Consider the following 26,807-nt stretch of genomic DNA (forward strand, 5'->3'; position numbering starts at 1 on the left):
AATTATTCTGTAAATTATTGTTTGCCTGTCCCTTGGTCAGACCACTATTTGATATCAATAACACATATAACTACTCACATTAAAACTCAAATACCTCATCAGATGATCAAGTTCAGAGACTTTAATAACCTTTCTTTTGAGTCAATTTCTTCGGCTTTTCTGTTAGATTTTCCTGATTCTAAGACTGTTTCATTGGATGATTCTTTAACTCAATGGACTATAGCCACACGTCTATTATTAGATACAGTAGCACCTCTGAAATCTAAAGTTATCTCTGCAAGGAAACTCACGAACCCCTGGTTTACAGCTGAACTTACTCTCATTAAAAAGCAACTTAGATCCTTGGAACGCAAGTGGAGAAAAGATAAATCGCTAGCCAATGCTGAGTTATTCAAAGAGCACTCAAAACTGTACAAATCAAAAATAAATCAAGCAAAACTGAAATTTTATTCCGCAGCTCTTTATGCTATATTAAAATCACTTACATCTTCTAGTAAACGACAAAATCATGCGAGGGACATCTCTCTCACTGCTCAGGAACTTTCAACCTACTTCATTGATAAAGTTAATAGGATTAGGTCAACTTTCACCACAAATCAATACGCAATACTAGATCAAGAACAAATCGAGCCCGGGACACTATCTTCAAAATGTTCTCATTTTAGGATACCAAACCTTATAGAGGTTGAAACTCTTATGAAATCTATTAATATGAAGGGTTCTCAAGTAGATTCAATACCACCTTTTTTCCTTAAATGCTACTTCAAGATTTTCGGTACATTTATCCTCACCTTAGTGAGAGTCTGAAACAAAGTATCATGCCAAAAACCTGGAAGGAATCAATTAGCCATCCAATTATTAAAGATCATAAAGTTAGCGTTGAGGACAAATCAAATTATAGACCAATAGCTAACATTCCGTTTTTAGCAAAATTAACCGAGAAGGTGATATTTAATCAAATATCAGAATTTATTGAAAAAACTAACATCTTGCACCCAAACCAGACAGGTTTCAGACAGCATCATTCTACAGAATACTCATTGATAGGCATGACTACATCCATCCAATATTTCTTGGATCACCATCAATCGGTTCTTCTAATTTCAATTAATCTCTCAGCCGCTTTCGATACGATCGACCATGAGCTTTTGTTAAACAGACTCCAATCCATTGGCATTACAGACCAGGTCTTTTCTTGGTTTGTATCGTATTTTATTGATCGTACTTAGAAACATAGAAACATGACGGCAGAAAAGGACCAAAGCCCATCAAGTCGGCCCACTCTAGTGACCCTTCCCCTTGATTTTGCTTACCACCCCCTGCCTTTACATCATTAGAGATCCCATTTATTTTTGAAATCTGCCACGCTGTTGGCCTCAATCACCTGCCGTGGGAGTTCATTCCAATGATCGACCACCCTCTCAGTGAAGAAATACTTTCTGGAGTCACCATGAAATTTCCCTCCCCTGATTTTCAGCGGATGCCCTCTGGTGGACAAAGGTCCCATAAGACGGAAGATATCCTCTTCCACCTCGATACGACCCGTGATATATTTAAATGTCTCAATCATGTCTCCTCTCTCTCTTCGTTCTTCAAGTGAGTACAGCTGCAATTTATTCAGCCTTACTTCATACGGAAGATCTTTCAGCCCCGAGACCATCCTGGTGGCCATCCGCTGAACTGCCTCAATTCTCAGCACATCTTTCCGGAAATGTAGTCTCCAGAATTGAACACAATATTCCAAATGAGGTCTCACCATGGACCTGTACAGTGGCATTATGATCTCTGGCATCCTGCTGATAAAACCTCTACGGATACAACCCATCATTTGCCTTGCCTTGGAAGAAGCCTTTTCCACTTGATTGGCAGTTTTCATGTCATCACTAATGATTACTCCTAAATCCCGTTTTTCCGTGGTCCTAGCTAAGGTCTCACCATTTAACGTGTAAGTCCTGCACAGATTTCTTTTACCCAGGTGCATCACTTTACATTTTTTAGCATTGAAGTTGAGCTGCCAAGTTGATGACCATTGTTCCAATAGTAGTAGGTCCTGCGTCATACTGTCAGGCATAGTGCTTTTACCTACTATGTTGCACAGTTTGGCGTCATCGGCGAACAATGATATTTTTCCTCTGAGCCCTTGGGTCATATCACTTATGAATATGTTGAATAGGATTGGACCCAAGACCGAGCCCTGCGGCACTCCACTGGTCACATCTGATGTTTTGGATGGGGTACCATTTACCATCACCCTCTGAAGTCTACCGCTCAGCCAATCCTTAACCCATGCAGCTAGTGTTTCCCCTAATCCCAACGATTTCAGCTTGTTCAATAACCTGCGGTGTGGGTCACTATCAAAAGCTTTGCTGAAGTCCAAATACACTGCATCCAAGGACTCCCTGGCATCTAGTTGTCTTGTTACCCAGTCGAAGAAGCTAATCAGATTTGATTGGCAGGACCTGCCCTTGGTAAATCCATGTTGATGGGGATCACGTAGATCTTCCTCATCCAGGATTGTATCAAGTTTCTGTTTGATCAGTGTTTCCATGAGTTTGCATACTATGGATGTGAGGCTCACCGGTCTGTAATTCGCCGTCTCTGTCCTGCAGCCCTTTTTGTGGAGTGGAATAACGTTAGCTGTTTTCCAGTCCAAGGGGACGTCACTCTTCCTGTGCTTAGGGAGAGATTGAAGAACACAGATAATGGTTCCGCCAGGACTTCCCTCAACTCTCTGAGCACCCTGGGGTGTAGGTTGTCTGGTCCCATGGCTTTGTTTACTTTGAGTCTTGAAAGTTCGCAGTAGACGCTACTAGGCGTAAACTTGAAGTCTTGAAACGGGTCTTTCTGGCTTTCCCTTGTCCGTAAAAGTGGACCGGATCCCGGCGCCTCACAGGTGAAGACCGAGCAGAAGTATTCATTTAGTAGTTCGGCCTTAGTGGAATCCGATTCTGCATAATTCCCGTCCGATTTCCTGAGTCGTTCTATCCCATCTTTGTTTCTTTTCCTGTCACTAATATACCTAAAGAAGGATTTCTCCCCTTTCTTAATGTTCCGCGCTAGATTCTCCTCTATTCGGAGCTTGGCCTCTCTGACTGCCTTCTTGACAGCTTTAGACCTGTCCTGATAGTCTTCTTTTGCCTCCTGCTTTCCAACTTCTGATAGTTTCTCTACTACATACGGTGTTCCCCAAGGGTCTATTCTCTCCCCACTTTTGTTTAACATTTTTCTTGCCCCATTGATGACTCTGTGCCAATCCATTGGTTTTAATGTATTTGCCTATGCTGATGACATTAGAGAATGGCACGGTGAAAAAATTGGTCCCCGTCACCGCCCCGTCCCCGTCTCACCATCCCCGTCACCGCCCCGTCCCCGTCTCACCATCCCCGTCACCGCCCCGTCCCCGTCTCACCATCCTCTTCACCGCCCCGTCACCGCCACTGCCACCCCATTCACCGCCCCATCACCGCCACTGCAATCCCATTCACTTTTCTTTATTTACGTATAAAGGAAACATTCTTTAAAACTTTAAAACTTAGTTAAATATTAGTTAATAACTATACAAAAACAAAACACGCAGAGAAAAAATTAATTAATATAAATTCTCAAAACTGACACATTTTGATCACTAAATTTAAAATAGTTATTTTTCATACAGTTTTTCAATCACTAATCTTCCACCACCCCTGGGGCTAGCAATGCAAAAACAAACACGACATGTACTTTAAATGCTTACAATGTTAGCCTATATGGTAAGTAGACGCGGCCGCTGTACCTAATCGCGGCAAAGATCTCCCTGCCGTGATTAGCATAGTGACCGCGGCTACGGCTGCAAGTCTCCCCTCCCCCCAGCGATCACGGCAGGAGGGCACCCAACCCCTCCTGTAGACCCCCCCAACGGCCCTCCCGACAATCGCAGCAGAAGGGTACCCAACCCCTCCTGCCGGTCCTCCCAATGGCCTCCCCTAAGATCGCCGGCAGGAGGGTACCCAACCCCTCCTGCTGGACCCCCCCCCAACGAACCCTCCCACCCCGGAACCCCCTTAGTCTTACTTTCCAAGTTGGACCGGACGGCTCCTCACACGTATGGCCAGCAGGCTTGCCTCCGTCCAAATGAGGCGGGCCCGCCCCTACCCTGCCCAACCCACAGGATCCTAGGGCCTGATTGGTCTAGGCACCTAAAGCCACTCCCGCTATAGGAGGGGCCTTAGGTGCTTGGGCCAATCAGGCCCTAGGATCCTGTGGGTTAGGCAGGGGAGGGGAGGGGCGGGCCCGCCTCATTTGGACGGAGGCAGGCCTGCTGGCCAGACGAGCGAGGAGCTGTCCGGTCCAACTTGGAAAGTAAGACTAAGGGTGGTGTTTCGGGATGGCGGGGTTTGTTGGGGGAGGGTCCGGCAGGAGGGGTTGGGCACCCTCCTATTGGCGATATAGGGGGCCGTTGGGGGGGCCGGCAGGAGGGGTTGGGCACCCTCCTACCAGTGAGGGCGATCGTCGGGGGGGGGGGCGGTGAAAACACAGGTAAATAGCGGTTCCTAGAAGGGGGGACATTGGCCTGCGGGGACAAATCTATTCACCGTTTTTGCGGTCGGTGAAAGGATTTGTCCCCGCGTCTGCGGCGATTTGCTAATGAGGTCACCATAACCCGCAGCCAAACCGCAGCCACGCAGCGGTTCGCTGCGGGGATCGCTCCCCGTGTCATTCTCTAGATGACATTCAGCTCCTACATCCGTTAGATACCAATAATCCTCTGGATACAATAACAATTAATATGAAACTTGAAAAAATACACCAATGGCTGAATTCTAATAGACTAGCACTCAATGTTAATCAATCAAATGTGATGCTCTTTCCATGGAAAGATAATTTGAAACTGAATTTTCCAATCTCTATCAAGGGCTCTCCCTTACAACCAGTAAGTAATATTAAGATTCTAGGGATTATTTTTGATTATAAACTATCCTTTCATGATCACATTAGTAGCATTATCAAATCAACTTTTTTCAGACTTCGTCAAATTCGCTCAGTTTCACAATTTCTCTGCACTAAATCTCTCAATATTCTTATCCACTCTTTCGTGATTTCCAAAATCGACTACTGCAATGCCCTATTCAAGGGAATAGCTCACAATGAAATCAAGCGTCTACAAATTATTCAGAATGCTTCTATCAAGCTCATATTCAAAGCCAAGAAGTTTGATCACGTAACATCCCTTCTCAATAAAGCGCACTGGCTTCCAGTTGCTCACCGGATAACATATAAACTATGTTTGCTCACATTCAAATCCCTTCTTTACAAAACTCCAGCTTTCATTTATAAGTTATTAATTCCATATACTTCCAATAGAACGTTAAGATCTATTGAACAGCACTTGCTGACGATTCCCTCTCTTAGAATAATTAATACTAGATGGAAATTGATTTTTTCTGTCACAGCCCCCCAAACTTGGAACTCACTTCCTATTCACTTGAGGAAAGAACACAACTTAGAATAATTCAAAAGTAAACTAAAGAGCTTTCTTTTTAAAGATGCCTTTGAAAATTAGCCATTTAGTCTTCCAACCAATTTTACTTTTTCTCTCTAATTTTATTGAAGTAATTTTAACTTCCCTTTCCTTATGTATCTCCCTTATATGTCTCTTTAACTTTCAAATAATTTGTAGTTCTTATCCCTCTCTTCCCTTATGTTCTTAGTTTTGTTAAGTTTGTCAATAGTCTTGTTAGGCCTGGTTTTTGGTTTTTTTTTGTTACTCATTGTATTGTTCCCCATATTTTGTAATTTTATTATTATGTACATCACTTAGAATTATGATTAAGCGATTAATCAAATCTCCATTAAACTTGAAACTTGACCATCTTACTAAATTATTCATTGGAAAATGGATACTTTACGCAATCAATGGGGCAAATAACACTCCTTCCCCTCTTGAAAAAATCAGATCTAGATCCTACTATCCCTTCTCATTATCGACCACTGTTCTTCTGGACTTTGAAGCCTCCTTACAAATTGAGTTTACCAAGATTTTGAGAATACTTTTTGACTCTTCCCTCACCTTTAAGGATCAGATAAACTCTCCGGTTAAGAAACATTTTTTTAAACTTATGAATGCTGATCTCTTTTTCATCAACGTCACTTTTCCGTTCTGGTCCAATCAATTGTACTTTCTCGGCTAGATTATTGTAACGCTGTTTATCTTAGCATCACAAAGATCTGTCTTCAAAGACTACAATTGATTCAGAATACCGCTGAAAACTTGATTTATGGAAAAAGCAAATTTGACCATGTGACTCCTTTGCTTTCAAGCCTTCATTGGCTCCCAGTTTATCTCAGAATTCAGTTTAAATATATATGTATTATTTTAAAATTTTGCATGGTATTTTTATCCCTCTTGTTCCTCTTCTATGGAACGTTTATAGATATTCATATGAGAGAGGTACTCAACAAATTAAACTTTCCCTCCCTTCCAAGAAGAGAATTAAAGGAGTCAAGAATTTCAGCCTCTCTTTGGCTTTTAAATTCTCCCAATTATGGAATGATCTTCCTTTAATTTTGAGGTGTCTCAGTTCCTTCCAATTTTTTTGTAAATCCTTGAAAACTTTTCTATTTGCTAAACACTTTGAAAATTAATCTTCATGTACTTTAGCATTTTTTAATTTTTAAATTAACTTATTGTTAACCGTGTCGAGCATCCCATGGTTGAAGACCCGATATGTAAGGCTAAGTTTTAGTTTAGTTTAGCTTACAGGAATGGGGCATGAACCGGGACAAAACTTGCAGGGTCGGGATGTGGAAATTGAGTTCTTGCGGAGACGGGGAAAAATTTGTGCCAGTCTCATTCTCTAATTCAGTGTTCTTCAACCACCGGTCCATGGAGCGATCGATGCAGCGTTATCTTCGAGCCAGCTCCCTCTTCTTAACTGATTCAGTGCACTACAGGCAGTGGCTCCTAAGCGCGTCCTCCGCCTGAACCGGAAGCCTTCTCTCTGACGTTGCAACGTCTATTATGGGGGCGGGGTCTGGGATGGAGATTAGGTAGAGATGGGTGGGGTCTGGCCCTCGACTTAGCCCAGTGTTCTTCAACCGCCGGTCCACAGAATAATTTTTTTATTTCTGCCGGTCCATCGGTGTAAAAAGGTTGAAAAACACTACTCTAATTTATTCCTAGCTCTCTTGAATTTTTGCCGTCATAGCTGACCTTGTTTACTTCAGTTCAGGAAACTGGTTCAAACTTTGCGTTTCCAGAAATGTTTTGGTAAACAATTGAGTAGGAATTATGTAAGTGAATCTTTTTTTCTGTTGTATGTTTGTTTTGGTAAATGACTGAGTTATGAATAATATTATTGTTTTGTTATAGTTTATGAAATGATGTTTTTAGGTCTTTTTGTAGTTTGTCAAATTGTTTTAATTATGTATGTTGGATTGTAACTCGCTCAGAATTGGATGGTTGCGAGTAATATATTTTTAAAATAAATCCCCCCCCCCCTTATACTAAACTGCAATAGCGGTTTTTAGCGCAGGGAGCCGTGCTGAATGCTGTTCACTGCTCCCGACGCTCAAAGAGTTCCTATGAGCGTCGGGAGCAGTGCACAGCTCCTTGCTATTGAGCATCGGGAGCAGCGTGGAGCATTCAGTGAGGCTCTCTGTACTAAAAAAACGCTACCACAGGGGAGTTGGCTGGTTAAATAAATTTAAAGAATTGTGTTCATGCTTTATATGTGTCGATGTGATGCCTGCATAGAGTTGTGAGGAAGATTCAGTCTTCACCTGTTTGTGCTGTATTCATGTTTTACATTTACAGTATAACGTTATAACGGACTTCAAGGGACCTGGAAAAACGGTCCGTTATATCCAGAGTCCGTCATATCCAGAGTCGCATTTAAAAAAAACTTTATTTATGTCAACTTGAAACAACGTACAATCAATGAACAACAGTCACTGCACAAATAATAGCAAAACTCAGCAAAACATTGGTATGGCACGAAATGATTGCAAAACCAGAACACGAAAAGATGTTTTAAAGCATTATGTCGTACTGTACTGGAAAGAAAAATAATCTGTCATTTTCGTCTGGGCTGTATTTTGATAGTGTATCACCAGCACGCCACGTACTTTGTAGGCGGAGCATGCATGTCCATTAGAGCCGAACAAAACTACAGCTAAAAGCAGCTCCTGGGGACCAAATTGGTTGTCCGTCATATCCGAAAGTCCATTTTATGTGAGTCCGCTATATGCAATGATTTTCTGCATAAAAGCGATTGGCTGGGACCAGCAAACTTCGTCCGCTATAGACAAAGTTCCATTATAAGCGAGTCCGTTATAACAAGATTATACTGTACTAGTCTTTAAGCCTGTTACATTAATGGGTGCTAGAATAGATGTGTCTGTCTGTCTTTTTTTCTTTCTCGCTCCTTGGCCGCTGTCTGTCTGTCTCTCTGGCCCCCTGTCTGTTTGTCATTCTTTCTGTTTGTGTCTCTCCCTGGCCCCTTGTCTGTCTGTCTGTCTTTCTTTCTCACTCCTTGGCCGCTGTCTGTCTGTCTGTCTCTCTGGCCCCTTGTCTGTCTGTCTTTCTTTCTCACTCCTTGGCCGCTGTCTGTCTGTCTGCCTCTCTGGCCCCTTGTCTGTCTGTCTTTCTTTCTCACTCCTTGGCCACTGTCTGTCTGTCTGTCTCTCTGGCCCCCTGTCTGTTTGTCATTCTTTCTGTTTGTGTCTCTCCCTGGCCCCTTGTCTGTCTGTCTTTCATTCTCACTCCTTGGTCGCTGTCTGTCTCTCTGGCCCCCTGTCTGTTTGTCATTCTTTCTGTTTGTGTCTCTCCCTGGCCCCTTGTCTGTTTGTCTTTCTTTCTGTCTGTCGCTCTCCATGGCCCCCTGTCCATTTCTCTCTGGTCCCCCGATCAAACCAAGATTGCTGCCTGCCCCCCAGCACACCCCTCTCCCAAAGCAGCCCCTTTTCCCTCTCCCCCTCCACTTCTCTGTGCAGCAGTAGCAGCCGGACGCCTCGCAGCACCTCGAAGGACACCTTCCTGCCGCTGCTCTCACCGCCGCATGCGCTGCAAATGGAACATGGCACGGAAGCACAAATCACGGAGGCAGGAATAACGCCGTTTCAACTACTCATGAGCGGGTAAGGGTTTTATTATAGAGGATTAAAAAAAAAAAAGGCATGGGGTAACACAGAGGATCTCTGTGTATTAAGAGTTAATTAACCCCCCCTTTTACAATCTAATCTAATCTAATCTAAACCTTAAGTTTATATACCGCATCATCTCCATGAGTATGGAGCTCGACACGGTTTACAAGAACTTAAAATAGTAGGTAGAGAAGAAGAAAAAGGATTACATGAACTTATGTGAAGGAAGGGGGGAGAAAAAGGGGGGGAAGGATAGAGTTACAATTTGCTGAAAAGCCAGGTTTTCAGTTGTTTGCGGAATAACTGAAGGGAGCTCAGGTTCCGCAATGGGGAGGTGAGGTCGTTCCAAAGACCTGTGATTTTGAAGAGAAGGGATTTTCCCAGTTTGCCTGCATAGTGGATGCCGCATAGGGAGGGGAAGGATAGTTTATACCTTTGGGCAGCTCTGGAGGAGTCGGGACTGGAGGAGTTGAAAGACAGTGGGATAAGAGGAGGGAGGATGCCATGAATGATCTTAAAAGCCAGGCAGGAACATTTGAAATGGATTCTGGAGATTATTGGGAGCCAGTGAAGTTTGGCAAGGAGTGGGGAAGCATGATCAGATTTGCGTTTTGAGAAGATCAGTTTGGCTGCAGTATTCTGGATTAGCTGGAGTCTTAGAAGACTTTTTTTGATAGATTTAAGTAGATGGCGTTGCAGTAATCTAGTTTGGAGAGGATGATGGATTGGACCGCGAAAGCAGTTTTTAGCGCAGGCCAGCTTGCTGAATGCTCTGCACTGTGCTTCCGTGGTTTTGTAAAAGGGGGGGTTAATTAATGGGGGGAAATTAAATTCCCCCCATTTCTTAGTAAAAGGGGGGGGGAATTTATCAAAGTGTGTTACTGTAAAATGGGTTATTTTACCGGAAATTGTACTGTTTTAGATCAAGATGTCTCACAGACATATAGGAAGATCACTCCTGCCCCGCGCCAGGAAAGGTCCGTGCTTCTGGGGTGGCTCTCCTCCTCCGATCACCCCCCTCCTCCTCCGATCGCCTCCCTCCTCGCCTCGATCCAAGTCCTGGGGCCGTTTTTTTTATGCGGGCTGCTAACGAGCGATTCTCGGGGGGGGTGGGGGTGGGGGCTGGGGAAAAATATTGCAAATAATCGAAACCGCGAACATCGAAACCGCGAATAGGGAGGGGGAAGTGTACAAAACCTGTCCGGTTGGGCTCTGGAGTCTCTTTGTGCTGCTGCCCTGACTGCATCGGTCATGAATTGAATTGAACTGTATTAAATTAGCCTCCATGGCATATTCCATTGAGGAGAAGTACACAATTTATTTTTCAGTTATTACACTTGTTTGAGTAAATTAGGGGGGGTTATAGCTCTATGATTACAACCTCATCTACTCTTCATTACATTACTTTACATTAGAGATTTCTATTCCGCCATTATCTTGCGGTTCAAGGCGGGTTATAAAAGAGATTAAAAAAAAACAAAAAGGAGGGTTACAATGGAAGAATATTTGTTCTTTCTGGAGAGGTAAAGAGTAGGTTATGTAGTTTCAGTGTGGCGGGAAGAGGGAGGGGGGAAGGACGGTAAGTTTGAAGTTAAGGCTGTTTCAGGAATTTTTTGAAGAGTGTAGTTTTTAATTCTTTTCTGAACATCTTATCTCCTCTAGAAATTACCACATATCTTTTCTTTTTTTTTTTTTTAATTTATAAATTTAATAGTTTCAAGTTTTTATTGATATTTGATGAATCGCTTATTTAATTTGCTAAGCGATGTACAACTTTCTAAAAAACATGGTTGTAAAAACCAACAAAATAACGTCGGACTTACAAGTAAAACAGACATGAGTCAGGGAGGATAGGAGGGAAAAGTTACAATTCTTTTTTAGAGAGAATAAACAAAAAGGGGAAAGATGAAAGGGAGGGTAAAGAGTTAAAGACCTAAAGTATTTGGTCGTATGACTAAAATTTAACTGTTGAAAGCGTCTTTAAAAAGATAGGTTTTTAAGGATTTTTACAATATCAGACGATACCAAGAAAAAAAGGATCTTCCTCAAATTTTAACAAAACCTAGTCATTCATACAAAATTCCTTTCCAAGCCCACAAAAATGGGGAGACATGATACAATTTCAAATAAACAAATTATAAAGAAAGAACTACAGAAATGATTCACGAATCCTAAGCTATTCCTTACTCTATAGGGATTCTTAATTATATCCTCTTATTCCTCAGTAGTGAAACTAAATCCTCTTTATTAACTCATTTCTGTTCTCGAGCAAACCACATATCTTCTTCTTGTAACACGTTTTTTGTAATTCTTTTGTAATCCGCCTTGAACCGCAAGGCAATGGCGGAATAGAAATCTGTAATGTAATTATTATACTATTACTGTTTAATATTTCAATAGTGCTACCAGATACAAACAGTTCTCTCATTGACTGACTTACATAGCGTAGTGTTTGAGAGGCAGATTTCTGATTGGTGAGGATTGGTCATGCCTTGGGGAGGAGGGTGATGAGTTGTGAAGGTCATGAGATGATGGTCAGAGAGAGGAACAACTGAGTTGGAGAAACTGGCAATTGAGCGATTGGAGAAGTGATCGTTCTGGTGCGTGGGGAAACTGGAGCCCAGCCGAAAATGGAATGAGGATATTACAGCAAGAAACTCTAAGATGTAGCGGTCGGAGGTATCCTTAGCATGAATGTTAGAATCGCCAAGGATGAGGGAAGGAGATGAAGGTTCGAGGAAGACGGAGAGCCAGGAGTCAAAGTCAGTGCAAAAGGAAGGTGGGATTTGTTGGGTGGGGGAGGGGGGGTTGATAAATAACCGCTTTTTGGAGAGGTAGGGGAACGAGTAGACGGAAGGAGTGGACTTTGAAGGAGGAGAAGTGATGAGACTGAGGTAGGAGAAGAGGTTGACAACTACAGAAGGGTGAGAGTAAGACCAATATTATATGAGTCTATATAAGAATACCAACCAAAAAATGCTTGTGGTTAGAAAGTGTTCTAAACTGTATAACAAATAAACCACTTTCTCTGAACTAACTCATGTATGGCTACTTATTTAAAATAAAAGTTGTCTGGAATTGGCAGAAGAATGGGGTACGGCTGTTAAGCCTTCGTTGTATCAATAGCCCTGATGCAGCGGGAGATGAAACGCAGGCTGCGTCGGACCTGAAACAGTAGAGAAAAGCAACTTATTCTAGCAACGGCGCCAGGCAATACCGGCGGTGTAATTAAATTGCTTAAACATAGCATCTGTGAAGATAAGTACCGCTCTTTAATATAAAGTTTGAATGCTGTTAACGAAAGGAGTTTGCTTTACACCAGCCTGCTGTATTCCATTTGACGTAACTTGTGTGGCAAATGAAATGGGGAAAAAATTGACTTCTGTTCAAAATTTGTAGATTTATTAATATTTGAATAAAGTTTAGGTATTTTATAAGAAAAAATAGGAAGATGGTTGGTATCCTATAATGTTATAGGAGCATGTATAAGATCTTATGATTAAAACTGTGAATTCGGTACACTGCTCCAGAACCTGAGGCATATAACCACAAGAAGATAATCTCTTCACGAGTAAGAATAGTTCATATTTGAGAAAAGAACTTTCATTCTACACTTCCCCTCCCTATTGGCTGCCGTGAGCTCCTGTCGTAGTCTCGAGAGACTACGGGAACTCACGGCAGTCATTTCCTATTGGCGATCTGCACGGGGCAGGAGCTTAGGAAGATCGCTCCTGTCCCGAAAGCCTGCTAGACCACCAGGAAAGGCCGGGATGCCGTGGGGAAAGCGGGAGGGAGGCGGGGGTGGGTCAGAGCCAAAAGAGAAGTTATTCGCACTTTTTCTCAATTCGCGGTCCGGCTCTGCCCCTATCCCCGCGAATACCGAGGGAGAAGTATATAAGAATAGCCTTATTGGGTCAGATCAGTGGTTCATCTAGCCCAGCATCCCGCCTTCACGGAGGCCAATCCAAGCCACAAGTACCTGGCAAAAACACAAATAGTAACAGCATTCCATGACACCGATCCAGGGCAATCGGTGGCTTCCCCCATGTCTGTCCCAACAATAGTCTAAGGGCTTTTCCTCCAGGAACTTGTCCAAACCTTTCTTAAAACCAGCTACGCTATCCGCTCTTACTACAACCTCTGGCAACGCATTCCAGAGCTTAACTATTCTCCGAGTGAAAAAATATTTCCTCCTATTGGTTTTAAAAGTATTAGTCTAACTTTGAGTGTTCCCTAGTCTTTGAAAATCTTGATGCAGTAAAAAATTGATCCATTTGTACCTGTTCTACTCCACTCAGGATTTTGTAGACTTTGATCATATCTCCCCTCAGCCGTCTCTTTACCAAGCCGAAGAGCCCAAACCTCTCTAGTCTTTCCTCATATGAGAGGAAAGCTGCATTAATAACTCAAATGCTCAAAACGAGAGCTTCCCCTACATACACCCCCTTTTATAGAGCCGCGTTAGGCTTTTTTAATGCCGGCCGCAGAGGTAAAAGTTCCGACGTTCATAGCATCGAAGCTAATAACAAAAAAGCCCAATGCGGCTTCACAAAAGTTGGGGGGGGGGGATAATTATTTATTTATATATTAGTGTTTTTGTTATTTGAAGGATTGTTTATTTGACGTTGGGGCTCGTTTTTCAAAAAACCTAGACGTCTTGCAGTTTTGGAAAATGAACACTTTCTCTGCTGGATTTCTGGACGCCTTTCCCGAAACGTCCAAACACAGACCTAAATGTTCTGTCCTGCTGAAAATGCCTCTCCGTGTCTCATAGAAACATAGAAAGATGACGGCAGATAAGGGCCTTAGCCCATCAAGTCTGCCCACACCATTTACCCACCCTCTTAAGTCTACTGACCCCTAAAGTACAATAATTATACTGTCACTCTACTGACCCGCTCATTCAAGTCCTAGTGACCCTATCCCTTGGCATGACCTCGTAGGGATCCCACATAGGTATCCCATTTGTTCTTGAAGTCTGGGATGCTGCGTGCCTCGACCACCTGCACTGGAAGCTTGTTCCAATGCTCAATCACTCTCTCCGTGAAGAAGTACTTCCTGGCGTCTCCACGAAACTTCCCTCCCTTGAGTTTGAGCGGATGTCCTCTTGTGGTCGAGGGTCCCTTGAGAAGAAAGATATCCTCTTCCACCTCGACCCGTCCCGTGATGTACTTAAAAGTCTCAATCATGTCTCCCCTCTCCCTACGCTCTTCGAGAGTGTAGAGCTGCAATTTGCTCAGTCTTTCTTCGTACGGGAGACCCTTTAGCCCCGAGACCTGCCTATGATCATTTTTCTGATTTATCGATTTCCACTTCCCAGGGGCTTATGTAGGGAAGAATCGGAAAATAACACACAGAGGTCCTTTTTCAATGAGGCGCTACCGATTAGCGGTCCACTGGAAGCGAAGAGGCCCATTCAATTCCCATGTACACCCCCCCCTCCAAGACATGCAAAGAGAGTGTAGAGAAATGTCTCACAACACCTGCACTGTCGCTTAATAACCTTGTGTGTTTCCCATCGCTACTCAAAGGTCATGTTTTGCCCTGAAGGAGAATTGGTGTGCTTTGAGGAGCTGGATAAAACGGAGTTATCTTTGGCTTGGTGCTAACCCTCGGATTCTGCAGGGTGAGGCAAGAAAATTAACTTCCTGGAGTATTTTTTTCCTCTTTTCTCAGCAACCAATTTGAATTTCAGTGAGAAATTACACAGCGTCATTTCTTGTTCCTATGTACGCTTATGTACCAAGTGGAATGAGATTTAACATGACCACCCCAATGACTGTTGTGCATTAAAAAATGTTTGTACCCCCCCTCTTAGAATTGAGCGTCGGAGCTATTACCACCACGGCCAGTGCGAAAAACCGTGCTACGGTTTGTAAAAGATTTTTTTGTTGTTTTTGGTTTTGTTTTTTTACAAAACCGTAGCACAATTTATAGCGCTGGCCATGGTGGTAACAGCTCCGACGCTCAAGTCTATGAGCGTCAGAGCTGTTACTGCTGTGGCAGGTGCTAAAACCGCACTACGGTTTTGTAAAAAAAAAAAAAAAAGGGGGAGGGGTTAGTGATGTCTCGGTGATGTAGACTTTTGTTTGAGGAGCAAGCTCCACCCAACGCTGCGAACAGTTGCCAGAAGCGCTGCAGATGACGCCAAAGGGAATGAATCACAAGGCTGTTAAGAACTTCACAAAGCGACTGAAAGCCTGCGCTAAAGCCGGGGGTGGATGCTTTGAACAGTGACAGTTCCCCCTCTTTTACAAAGGCGTGCTAAGCGTTTTAGTGAGAATTTTGCGCACGCTAAATCAATGCATGGGCTAACCGCTGACGTGTCCATAGGTTAGCATGCATGCATTAGCATTTTGCGCGTGTTTAGCGCACCTTTGTAAAAAGAGGGAGATTGTTAATTTTATCATTTGAATGATATTATGTTACTGCGTTCTAGCTTGAATATTTTTAATACAGAAAAATCCGTAAGTAGAAATGCTAAAATATGTACATATGATGATCAAATACAGTAAGATCTGGATTTTGTAAATGGCGCCGTTGGTGGCGGCCACCTTAAAAACAGCCACCGATCACGTGTCAATCATGTGATGGCACGGTTTATAGAGTGGTGCCTTTGGGAAAGATAGGCTCCAGGATTTTCAAGGCCTACATTTCTGGCACCTACCGCTCACGACTAGGGTTGCTAGATTATTCTTGAAGAAAAATCCAGACCCACGGCCACGCCCCCCAGGACTGCCCAGTTCCGCCAGCTCTGCCCCAGACAGCATCCGTGCACGTGCCCATGACATTGCCACATTGCATCTACGCATGCGCAGATGCCCCTTTCCGACATGATTTTGACGGTGGTACAAATTGATTTCTGAATTTTTGAATAAAAAGCCAAAAGATAGTCTTAGAGACATTTGGGCATGGAGATAAAACAGTATATTTCTGTATCTCATTGGCCACGAATTTGGACTTGGAGGTTGAAATGTACAGCGTCAGCATCTATTAGACAAACATGGTTATTTTTATTACATAGGACTTTTTGGACCCCAGTTCGTTTACAAAAACCAGACAGTTCTAAGTCTAATAGATGCTGGCATTGTCGTATTAATATAGGGACTTTGGATCATCTGTTATATTTTTGTCCATTGATACTTAATTTCTGGAGGTCAGTTTAGGGACAAATAAATCTTATTCTTCAGTCATCTATTCCCTTAACTTATGAAGCCATAATTTGTGGTACGTTACTGCACTTTGGATAAATATAAAAGCCATCTTTTCTTGATCATGACGGGAATAGCTATCCAAATAACTGGAAGAGCCACGACCGAATAAATTACACATTTTGGTGGGCAAATGCATGTACCACATATAAATATGAGAGAATGAATGCGGAACGTCTGGGGTTTAGGAGTTCATTTAATAAAGTCTGGAGCCCATTGACTACATTTGTTACCTCGCAATAAGGGTCATATATCTCTCCTTTTCTTAGATTTCCTTATACATCCAGGGTGGGTGGGTGGGGAGGAGGGAAATGTATTTTGAGGATTTAAATTACTTAATTATAATATTGTAGTCACATAATATGTCTTGTATTAATAAATAGGAGGAGGGTGGGAGAAAATGATTGTTTTATGTATTATTTGTGTAGTTAATAGTGCGTTTTATGCAGTATTTTATGTTCAATTAATTGTATTGCACTGTCAAAGTTTGAAAATCAATAAATATTTTTTTTTTAAAAAAAAGACCAGTAGGGCGCCATTTATAGAATCAGGACCTAAGTACATAAAATTTCTCTTTGAAATTCAAAGGGGTTGCTGAGAAAATGACAAAAACACTCAAGGGGCGGGGGTTACTATTTCTTGCCTCATCCTTATGTTCTTATGTGAGCCAAGTATAGGACAATCAAGGCATTGTGACATCAGTGATGAGGTGGCTGTTAGGCATTGGTGGAATGAGGCATTATGACATCACAATCTCAGCTCTGGAATGTTGCTAATCTTTGGGTTTCTGCCTGGTACTTGGGACCTTGGTTGGCCACTGTTGGAAACAGGATACTGGGCTTGATGGACCTTTGGTCTGTCCCAGTATGGCAATTCTTATGTGCTCAAGGTTTGTATCAAACTCGCTCAGCATCCAGAAATTATTCTCAGGTGTGGACTGGACAGAATTTAGGCACAAAGGGAGTGCTTTTCACAGAATAGCAGTTTCAACCCTAACTACAGTACCGACCAAACTAAATGACCCATCTTGGTCTGTATCTCCCATCATCCACTACGTTGCTCGGTTGGTTACGGAAGCAAGCAGAAACTAAGCCCCTCATCTTTGCTGCCACCAGGTGGCGATCTATAACCAGACATCTCATGTGCCTTGTTGGCCCCTTTGAATGCACAGACTAGAAGATGAATACAAACAGAAAATACAGTGATAATCTTTTCGCTTGATTAATTTTGTATATTCCTCGACTGAATAAAGTAGTAGTCACTTCTATAACAGCAAAGTGAAAAGTGATGGGCACACATCTGTCCTTCCTATAGATGTGATTGAAAGCTACACGTGAAAACTGCTCCAAGGCACATCAAACTGTCTGTAGCCCTTAAAACATCTCCCATGCTTCATTCTGCATATGCAGGTACAGGTGTGGTGTGTGTTGGAGCAGCCTGCATATAGAGTATATTCCTTCACTGTGCCCAGGGCAGAGACGTAGCAAGAGTGAGAGGTGCCCAGGACAGTGGTACCCTTCTCCCCATGCCCCGTGCCCCTTCTCGTTGCCCTTACCTTTTAAACTTCTCTGATGTGAGCAGCATGCCCGCATTGGTGTCTGCTCACCTTTTGATGTCACGTCCTAGGCGCGGGCAGCAATGTTGCTCATGCCGGAGAATTAAAAAAGATACGGGGTAAAAAAGCAAGATGGCATCTGGGGTGGACCGCCTACCCCTGCCCCTCCTTACTTCAACACTGGCCCAGGGAACAGATTTTTGTGTTACAGGCAGTCCCCGTGTTAAGAACAAGTTACATTTTTAAAGCTGTTCTTAAGTCGGATTTGTACGTAACTCAGAACTTGTAGATTTTAGGATTCTTGCTGCTTTCCTCTGCTCCCAGCTGACAAAAGGGCCAACTGTCCCTACCAGGGTTCCCTCTAAGGTACAGCACGCACAACCACACACTGATCTTAATGTGGCCATGCGTCATTCCTGAATCTGCTGCTGGAGAAGTGTAGGAGTCTCTGCCACTGGAAATGCTGCTCAGTGAAATCAAATGAAGCTGTAACCATGTTCTTAAGTACGAGTCGTACTTAAGTTGGATGTCTGTAACTCGGGAACTGCCTGTATTTTGAAAAGCTGCCTTCTGTGTGTGCACAGATACTACTTAGAAATACCAACACAAGCATCTTTTCTCAGTTTTAGGAGCCTGAGCTGTCACTGCAGTGAACACCCACCCAGAACAGCAGGTTGTAAAGCCAGAACCAAGTCCAGATTTCAGCCCAGACAGAATTTTTGAATTTTCCCCCCAGATCCACTGGAGGGAGTCTTTGAGATTTCCCCAGCACCTCTGACAGGGTCAGACATAGAGCTGATTATTCCTAGGAATCCATATGTTTAGGCCCCTTCAAATGGAGGCAAATCTGATGCCCGATTTACAATTTTAAGGGTTCACATCAGGTTGATATTTATATTTTTCAAAGCTTGGTGAGCTAATTTGACAGTATTTGAAAGAGCAAATTTATCAAACTAATTTTCAGACTATTTTTTTTTTTTAATTCACCCACCTCTATGTAGGACTTTCATGAGCTACTCAACAAAGCTCTCCTGAAACCTGGATCACAGCTGAAACCAGGGCCCTGGAGCAGAATTTATTTAGGAGTTCTCCTACACTCTTAGAATTCCTACGAGCATTGGAACTTTTACCGCAGCGACCAGCGATAAAAAAAACCCCTAACGCCGCTTGATAAAAGGGGGCCCAAGCCAGTTGGTGCTGTTGAATATCACCACAAACCAGCCATCCTCTAACCCAGGGCTAGAGAAGTCCGGTCCTCGAGAGCTGTATTCCAGTCGGGTTTTCTGGATTTCCCCAATGAATATGTATGAGATGTATTTGCATGCACTGCTTTCAATGCATGTTCGTTGGGAAAATCCTGAAAACCCGACTGGAATACGGCTCTCGAGGACCGGAGTTCCCTACCCCTGCCCTAACCGGAGAGGAGTTAGGGCAGAGCATCAACTTAGCAGGCTAGTGGCACTTTTCAGTTTTCTAACTGGCATTAATTAGGACAGCGGAACAGCTGTGCCAAGTTCACCGGCCACCAGTCTGAATGTCAGCTGCTGCTTCGTTTACTTGCTGGGCACTGCAAATGTGCAGGCCTTGAAAATCCAGGGTTAGGTCAGGCCGTAGCCAGAAGCAGCTTGCAAGCAAGGGGGCTGAATATTGACCCCTTAGATTTGGGGTAAGGGAATTACACGAGTGTAATCCCCCTACTGAGTTGTAAAACTAAATCCTAATCAAAGGGAGTTCCTGTGTGACCTGGGGACCTGGGTGAGTTTGCCATTAGCTTCTCCGGTTGTTTTTTCCCCCCTGGCTGAGGCTGAGGACTCATTTACCCACCAAAAGCGTATGGATGGATGAATGAAGCTACCTGAGAGAAATCCCAGTGTGGCTACATGGATTCAGGTTGTGGATTCAGACTTTGTAAGATGTGCTGTATAAATGTCTATAAATTGGCATGAAACTGCCTTGGCTGGTTTGAACGATCTAACCAATATTATACAATTTGATGTGATCTAAGTTAGCAAAGTTAGAACACTTTTATAGTCTATGCAGACTTAACACTGCACCACTCGAGAAATCAAAATGTAGTAAGAGGGAGCCAAATATAGGGCAATCAAGCCATTGTGACATCACTGATGAGGTTGGCTCTTATTGGTGGAATGAAGCATTATGATGTCACAATACCTGCTCTGGTTATCAGAGGCTGAAACTCTTCACACCATTTATTTATTCCATTTTCTATGCTGTTGTCCCAAGGGAGCTCAGAACAGTTTACATGAATTTATTCAGGTACTCAAGCATTTTTCCCTGTCTGTCCCGGTGGACTCACAATCTATCTAATATACCTGGAGCAATGGGGGAGATTAAGTGACATGCCCAGGGTCACAAGGAGCAGCGTGGGTTTGAACCCACAACCTCAGGGTGCTGAGGCTTTAGCTTTAACCACTGCACCACTCTAGAAATCAAAATGTAGAAAAAGTGAGCCAAGTCTAGGATAATCAAGCCATTGTGGCATCACTGATGAAGTTGGCTCTTATTGGTGGAATGAGGCATTATGATGTCACAATACCTGCTCTGGTTATCAGAGGCTGAAGCTTTTCACACTATTTATTCAATTTTCTATACTGTTCTCCCAGGTAGAGAATGACACGGGGACAAATTTTTCTCCGTCCCCGCGGGTTCTCATTTTCTTGTCCCCACGAGTTCTTTTCCTGTCCCTGCCCTATTCCTGCAAGCTCCGTCCTCATCTGTACAAGCCTCAAACCTTTTTAAATCATAAGTGTTCGAGGCTTGTGCGGTTAAGGCAGAGCTTACAGGAATGGGACAGGGACAGCGACAAACCTCATGGGACGGGGAAAAATTTGTCTCTGTGTCATTCTCTACTTAACAATGAATGTGACCTTTCTTTTGTGGTACCCTCCTTTCAAGGCCATGAACCTGACCTCCATAGAATCCTCCAGTACCATTCACCAGAGACCCAGCTTGGGAACTGAACCAGGGACCTCCCACATGGCATCAGCTCGGGTTGGGCCTATCTTCCAGGGCCTCTCTCCTTCATTCTTCCTGTGAATGAGCAAACCATATACAGTGGTGCCTCGCATAACGAACGCCTCGCACAGCGAACTTCAGGTCTTGCTTCCTACAACGAACTTCGTTTCACACAACGAAGTCGCCCGAGCTGCATCCTTCCGCGCAGGCACCGCGCTTAACTGCCCTCTCTCCGCCTGGCTCCCTGTGCAGTGGTGGACCGTCGGCTCGCAGGGGCCCGGCGCCTACTGCTGATGCGTTGGGGGGGGCGGAGCTACTCTCGCCGCTTCCCCGATGCTAGAAAAAAAAAATAAAAATGAACAGTTAAGTCCCAGTTTTTGCCGCTGAGACTCTGCCCTTTCTCACTGTAAAATTAGACTCTACTTAGTCTGTCTTTAAATTTAAAAAATGTGTGTTGTTTTAAAAAACAATTATGTTTTTAGATGTATCTAAATAAAAATAATAACAAAAAATTTATCTTTTTTTATGTCATCTTAGCATATTTTATGCTACAGAACGAATTATTTTTTTTAACATGTATTGTTATGGGAAAACGCGTTTCACATAACGAACTTGCTCCTGGAACCAATTAAGTTCGTTGTGTGAGGCACCACAATAAGTTGCATCACGATGTGATTAAAACATAACCACACTTTTCTGGGAGGTGGAAACATGGAGAGCCATTCACCGATTCTCCATGCACTCGTGGTCCACATAGCAAAGCCCATGATCTCTTGACCCCCTACTCCGGGAGCTGGGTGGATCCAACACCGACATGCAAACTTGCACTGGAAAGAAAACGCCAGGAATGAGAAAACACCCTTTGGGAACACAAAAGAGCTGACTTCCCATGTCCCCTGGGGATTAGGCTTGAGCTGGTGTTTGGAGTCTGACGTTAGAAACTGAAGGAAGATAAATCGTGTTTTCTAGTCCTGCCTCGCTTGTTAATTTAAGCAAGGGGGGGGGGGAAATCCAGCCAGACATCCAGGGCCCCCAGGAACTGAATGCCAGAGAAGGTCCCAAAGGGCTGTACCAGATGTCAAATGTGGAATGTTCCAACTTGTGCTGGGAGCAGACTCAGAGGCTTACCTGAGTGGAGTAGTCACCCTCACTGATTCATGCAGGTGGCATGAAAGCAGAGAGGCCACATGCATGCTGTTATTGATGGCCCAGGATCTAAAATGCCAGCCCTCTTTGATAGCTCGTCGTGCTCACTCACCCACACAAATCACAACGGGCGGTTCGTGTTTTTAAAGCAAGGAGATACAAAGCTTTTGAACTGCAGGTGGAGCTCAGACACGCCAGACATTGTGTTTACTAGACCGGAACACGCAGTGTTTCTCAACTCAGTCCTGGAGTACCCCCTTGCCAGTTAGGTTTTCAGGACATGCACAAAAAATATGCACAAACATAATTTGCATGTACTACCTCCATTATATTGCAAATTTCTTTCATGCATATTCGTTGTGGATATCCTGAAAGCTTGACCTGCAAGGGGGTACTCCAGGACCGAGTTCAGAAACACTGGACCAGAGTATACTCCCAATTGGATCCCGAGACTCAATCATTCACCCCCCCCCCCCTCGTCCAAATCTATTTCAGATCCTTGGCTAGTCCCCACTAGGAGCATGAGAGGATAAACACAGTAGGGATTCCCAAAATTGTAGAGGATATGATAAAGTACAGACAACTAGACTTCTCTGGAAGTCAGAATTTGCAAGATGATGAATCTATCAGAGGAATACAGAGTCAAGTCACAGGTTAGCAGGTGCTAAATTCATTTCACATACGCTGAAACTTTTAAGGCCCCTGACAAATCAAATGAGTGCTTTTCCGAATGCACATCTTCAGATAATTTGGAGAAAGTGTGCAAATGAATAATCCACATGTGTGAATGTTTGTGGAACTGTGAGAAAATTTGGATTTTTTAAGTGTATCTCAGATCTGACACACTGGTCTGTTATCCAAGAATATTGGATCCGAACTAGAGAGTTGCGCGGGGACAGAAATCCCACCCATCCTCGCCAAAATCCCACCCGTCCCCGTGAGGAATCTCTCCATCCCCACAAGGAATCCCCTCTGTCCCCACGAGGAATCCCCTCCATCCCCGCCCGTCCCTATAAACTTCAGAAAGTTATTTCATTTAATTATGCTACTGAATTAAAGGCTCTAGTAGAAACCCATTTACAAATAAGCAAAGACACTTTATTCATTTGGAAATATTAATTGGGAAGAATACATACTTTGTAAACGGGTTTCTACCAGAGCCTCTAATGTAAATATAAAATATAAATACTCAGTTGATGAGAACTCCCAAGCTGTCAGCTGAGGACTTCCTTTGCAGTTGGCCGGGGGTCCCTTTTGCCAAGCTTGGCAGGCAGCAGTAGCGTCCCTGAGTCACAGATGCTGGCACCTCAGTGGCTCATGGATGCTGCCAGTGACTGCTGTGCTTGGTGGAGGGGAGTTCTGGCCGTCTCTAGAGGAGGTCCTCTGCTGGCGGTGCTTGGGGATCCCCACCAGTCACAGCAAAGGTCAGCAAGTACTTCAACACTATAGAAATAAAACCAGAAATGCATTTCCTTTTCTTTTGAATACAATACAAAGACATCTGCTATTACATTTCCCAAAGCTAACATATTTTACTCAATAAATTCCTTTTTTACCTTTGTTGTCTGGAGACTTATTTTTCCAATTTCTTTTTTCTGCTTTCCCATCTTCTGTAAATTCTTCTGTTGCTGTCCATTGGTTCCTCCTACCATGGTCCAGCATTTATCCCTTTCTCATTTTTTGCCCCTGCCCACCAGTCCCATGCCCAACATTTCTCCTTCTATCACCCCTCTCCAGCACCCTGCCACATCTCTCCCTCCATTCCCTTCACCACTATGTCCAACATTCCTCCCTCTTGCATCCATTTTGATCTGTCCCACTGTTCCCTTTCCACCACAATATTTCTCCCTCTCATCTGTACCTCACTCCCTCCCTATGACCAAAAATTCTCCTTTCTTCAATTCCCATGTACACAACCATCTCTTTCCCTCCCTTCCTCTCTCCCAAGTCCATGCCTTCTGTGTCCAAAAATGCATTCCCTCCCCACCTCAAAATCTCTTTCCCTCCCTTCCTCCATCCTCTTTCCCAAGTTCATGCTTTGTGTCCAAAAACGCATTCCCTCCCCCACCTCAGCATCTCTTTCCCTCCCTTCCTCCATCCTCTCTCCCAAGTTCATGCCTTGTGTCCAAAATGCACTCCCTCCCCACTTTTGTGTTCCGCCTCCCAGCCCTCATCTGCAGGCAAAATGGAGCTCGAGCTGCGAGGCTTGTCTTTTTTTTCCTACCTGCCCTGCCGCAGCACACAGATGACCGGAAGTCTTCCCGATGTCAGCGCTGATGTCGGAGGGAGGGAGGGCTTTGATTAAGCCCTTCCTCCGACGTCAGCACTGACATCATAGAAGACTTCCGGTCGGCTGTGTGCTGTGGCAGGGCAGGTAGGGAAAAGAAGATGAGCCTCGTGGCTCGAGTGGATCGAACTCCGCAGGATCCCCGCGACCCTAGGAGGCATCCCCACGGGATCCCCATGACCCCAGGGGGCATCCCCATGGGATCTGTGTGACCCTAGGGGGCGTCCCCACGGGATCCCCGTGATCCGAAGGGGGAACCCGCGAGATCCCCGCGGGTCCCGCAGGATTCTCGTCGTCCCCGTTCCCGTGCAGCACTCTAATCTGAACTTTTATTCATACTCTGGGAGGTTCACCATTCTCCAATACTGTTGTATTTCCTAAAACATAAGCACTTGTCCTGTTCTGTTTACACTAGACAACAGAGTTTTAGTTTCTTCAATACTTTCGGGTGTATCTTACAGAATTTGGGCTGCTGATCATGAAAGCCATGTTTAAAATTACGTATCATGTACCGTTTTAACAAAAAAGTATGTTTTTACAATTTCTCGTTATACTTTCAGGCTAGTGCAGTTAATAATGAATAACTGACGCCAAGGTTAAGGAAGGCATTTTTGTCGGCCAACAGATCAGACACATCATCATTGACGAGAGATTTGAAGATCAGTTGGTTGGGCCAGAGAAAATTGCCTGGAAAGCAATCAAGGATGTTGTTGAGAATATTCTTCTTACCCTCAAATCTTGGTGCAGTCAGCGGCGAACATGGCAAAAGGTTTCACCAGAACCACAGCAACGAGGCAAAAGAGATGTCTGAGCCAACCGATCGTTACTTTATTTAAAACACTATGGGGCTCATAATCGAAAGAGAAAAACGTCCAAAAACCGGCCTAAGTCGGCACTTGGATGAACATTTCTCAAAAACATTTCTCAAAAACGTCCAAACGCCGATAATAAAACCGGGTGTTGGATGTATTTCTAAACGACTAGGCCTTCATAGTGCCGCTGAACGACCAAAGGTAAACGGGGCGTTTCAGGAGGTATGTCGAGGGTGAGAGTTGGGCGGGACGTGGGTTGGCTTAGACTTAGTCTTACAGCATGTATAACCGAAAGTTTTACAACAGAGCCTAGACGGAACTTGGACATTGTGACTTAGACCATGTAAAACATGGTCTAAGTCACAAAATCCCACCTAAAGTCACCAGATAAGCACTGCAAACATATAAAACAGACCCCCACACACTACCCCAGTGATCACCAACCCCCCCCATAAAAATTTTAATCACAACTTTAAAATTCAGCCTCCAGGCTATCATCACCTGGCCGCCTGGCATAGGAAAGCCTAGTCGTCCAGCCCAGAGGCAGCTTAACTTGTCTTGGGGGTGGGTTAGGGACCCATAGAGAGGAGGACCCATGCCCATAAGCCCCTGTAATCACTGCATTGATACTTAAACATGTGCACTGCCCTATACACCCCCAAAACCCTTTTTTACTGGCATATAAGTGGCTCCTGCAGCCATAAGGGCTATTGGGGTGGTAGATAAGTGGGTCTAGGGGACTGGAGGTGGCTTGGGGGGGCTCACTGTCACCTATAAGGGAGCTGTAGTGAGGAGAAGACATGGCACCCTTTTTGTGAAGTTCACAGCAGTGCCCTGTAAGAACATAAGAAACGCCTTCACCGGAACAGACCAAGGTCCATCTAGTCCGGCGATCCGCACATGCGGAGGCCCATTTAGGTGCTCCTTGTTGGAGACCCGGATTTCCCGTATCCCTCAATATGTTTTGCAAGAAGGTGTGCATCCAACTTGTGTTTGAAACCCAGAACAGTATCCTCTGCCACCACCTCCTCCGGGAGAGCATTCCAAGCGCCCACCACTCGTTGTGTGAAACAGAACTTCCTGACATTTGTCCTGAACCTGCTGCCACTCAGTTTCAGACTATGACCTCTTGTCCTTGTCACATCTGAAAATGTCAGTAATGCTGCTTCCTGGTCAATTTGGTGAAATCCTTTTAATATTTTAAAAGTCTCTATCAGATCCCCACGCAATCTTCTCTTTTCGAGGGTGAACAGTCCCAGTCTCTCGAGGCGTTCCTTGTAGCTTAAATTCTCCATGCCTTTGACCAGTTTCGTGGCTCGCCTCTGCACCCTCTCCAACAGAATTTTATCCTTCTTAAGGTATGGAGACCAGTGTTGGACACAGTATTCCAAGTGTGGTCTGACCATTGTTCTATCTATAAAGTGGCATTATAACATCTTCCGACCTACTCGTGATCCCCTTCTTGATTATGCCTAACATCCTATTTGCTTTCTTCGCCGCCGCCGCACATTGAGCCGATGGCTTTAGGGTTCTGTCTATCAGTACCCCCAAATCCCTTTCTTGTTCACATTTGGCTAAAGTCACCCCCGACATCTTGTAATCATGTTCTTTGTTTTTCTTTCCCAGATGCTCACCTTGCATTTGTCTATGTTAAAATTCATCTGCCACTTTATCGCCCACGTTTCCAGCTCGTTTAGATC

The sequence above is a fragment of the Geotrypetes seraphini genome, chromosome 8 (genome assembly GCF_902459505.1).
Source record: "Geotrypetes seraphini chromosome 8, aGeoSer1.1, whole genome shotgun sequence".
In the NCBI taxonomy this organism is placed as follows: Eukaryota; Metazoa; Chordata; class Amphibia; order Gymnophiona; family Dermophiidae; genus Geotrypetes; species Geotrypetes seraphini.